Raw genomic sequence first — 2,616 nt, 5'->3', positions numbered from 1 at the left:
AACGCGGGCCTTCCATAGACAAATAATACCTATAGTCCGATGCAAAAAACCATAAATACACATTCTGCTAAATAAGTACGCAAAAGTAACAAATGTATACAAGAAGACATCTCGCGCAAAAGCGCCGAAAAATATAAAATTTAACGAAGAATAAAAGAACATGCAAATATGATGCAAATGCAAATGCAAAACATAATAAAAAATAAAAAAAAGAGAAAGTGAATTCTCACAAAAAAGGGGAAAAAAGATTGCATGAAACTTATTACTACAATTAACTTTCATTTTTCGCATTAACCACTTACCACTAATTAGTTAACAATTAACATAACTAACTACTTCACTACTGGGTTCCCTAAGAAAATAAACAATAACAAAAGAACATGCAAATCTCTCAATTCTATCACTACTCACCCCATGCAACTCAAAACTAGAATAAGGATCTTGGGTTAATTAAAAACATAAAGTTAGATATTTAGTTAAATGAGTAGAATAGTTAAGAGAAAAAGGATATGATTAAGACGAAATTTAGAATTAAGACTTTGAGTAGAATAAAAAATATAATAATGTAAAAAGGATATGGCTAAGACGAATTTCAGAATTAAGACTTTGAATTGTATAGAGTCACTATTATAACGTGGGTATGGGTAATAAACCATTAGTAGACTAATGTATTAATCTAATCCGTAGCACGTGCCCCTGCGCCATGGCGCATTCTTATGGCCTATTCAAGATAGACTCACCCCTGGTAACCATACGAGATGGGTATGGATGGATCATCGATGGACACTTCAAGCTAATTCATGTGGTAAATTTGGAACGATATGAACTGGCAACAAATCGGCTCGAGTGGGTAATAACTACCTTAAATGAAACAACAGCATCTACAAAGGTACTACTATTCCAGCTAGGCAGAATCCGCACACGTTTAAACGAACTAAGAGGTCACGAGACGGCTAGATTAAAACGATCTATTAACTGGATTGGGTCAGCTTGGAAATGGATTGCTGGCTCATCTGATGCTACGGACTGGGATGAGGTCCTCCGAAACGAAAATTCCCTTAATAAAAATAACGAGCAGCAGTACAAGGTGAATGATAAAATTTTTAAGAAAACTAATCAGTTATTGCAGAGGCTCAATGGCATTGTGGTCGCCACCAATGATGTAATCAACAAGAGGAACTTGGACAGGATTTCTCAAGAAGTCCAGCATAAAATCTTTATCCTGAATGAAGACGTCAACAAACTGATCCGTGCTTGTCAGATGGCTAAGGCAGGAGTCGTCAACACCAGTCTTCTGAGTATAGAGGAAGTTAACCAGCTTGTCAGTGAGATCGACGTTCTACCATACATCAACGCCATTGAAGCCATTGAATATAGCAAACCATCGATCTACACCAACAACACACCTCTTATACGTGTTGTCCCTACCAAAGGTCACAAAAGCTAGATTTAATCACCTGATCGCAAGAGCTAACATACAGAACGGCGTCCGAGTGGAATTGGCATATCAAACAATCCTGACCAATAAACATCAGACATTCGGCATCAAGGAACACTGCTTGCAATTATCTGCTCCCATGATCTGCGAAGGGAAATCACTCGACCTGCTACCAGAATCTAGTTGCCTGACTCGTCTTCTCAAGGGAGGACAAACAAGTTGTACTTATGCCACCTGTAACGATTCCACTGTTGAAATCATCAAGGATGATACCATTTTCCAACAATTCAAATACACTTAATGGTTCTTATATCCTCCAGATGAACAATGAGACCGTAGCTATCAATGGCAAAAACTACTCGAGTACTAGTAGATCAGGAGTACAGGTGCTTCCACCAATCTTGGCCAGCGTCACTAACCGCAGTGTGGTAATTAACCTCAACCTGATACACGGGATGACAGCCCATAATATAAAGCTCCTGGGATACCTCAAAGAGAAAAGCAATTGGTTTGCGTTCACCGAAGGTTTGGTGTTAGTCATACTAATGTTATCCCTTTGGCATATTTGGAGAAGGATTACGGCGAAGATACACCTACCTGCATTGAACATTGACAACAAGGCTAATTCAAAAACCGAAGAACATCCATCTAATCTGCGGGACGCAGATCTTTAAAGGGGGAGGAGTTAACACTTCCGCCGTCACCCAACATGTTGCATTCCCACAGTCCAGCAATACACGTGCGCCATGTCAGCATAATTGTGGTTCACAACATAATTGACATCCTACACCTTTGGCAAGGCCAAGTGCATTTCATCATATCATGCAATAGCAATATTGCACAACGTTATCAGACACCTATGGGAACCGTCGGCCACAGTTAGTACCTCTGGCTAATGCTTACGCAACCATTAGTATAACGGAGCCAATGCATTAGGCATTGCAGCGGTGTCAGCATAATTTCATTTCACACGGTTGTGAAATTAGTGTGTTGCATATTCCAAGTTACCTGTGGGAATTCAAGGCCAAGGCGGCTCACTGACGTCGCCTATGTCTGGCTATAGAACAACGACAGCGGAACAGGCTATAAGGGGCGGCAGAACTAGGATCAGCGGCAGTTGCATCGGGGTGTTACTATAGTCAATTAGGCTTATTTATTTATCTCAATAAAGTACTTTT

The sequence above is a fragment of the Rhagoletis pomonella genome, unplaced genomic scaffold (genome assembly GCF_013731165.1).
Source record: "Rhagoletis pomonella isolate Grant_MI unplaced genomic scaffold, Rhpom_1.0 Rhpom_scaffold_00051, whole genome shotgun sequence".
NCBI lineage: Eukaryota > Metazoa > Arthropoda > Insecta > Diptera > Tephritidae > Rhagoletis > Rhagoletis pomonella.
The sequence above is the reverse complement of the archived record's forward strand: the minus strand, read 5'-3'. Positions refer to the sequence as shown.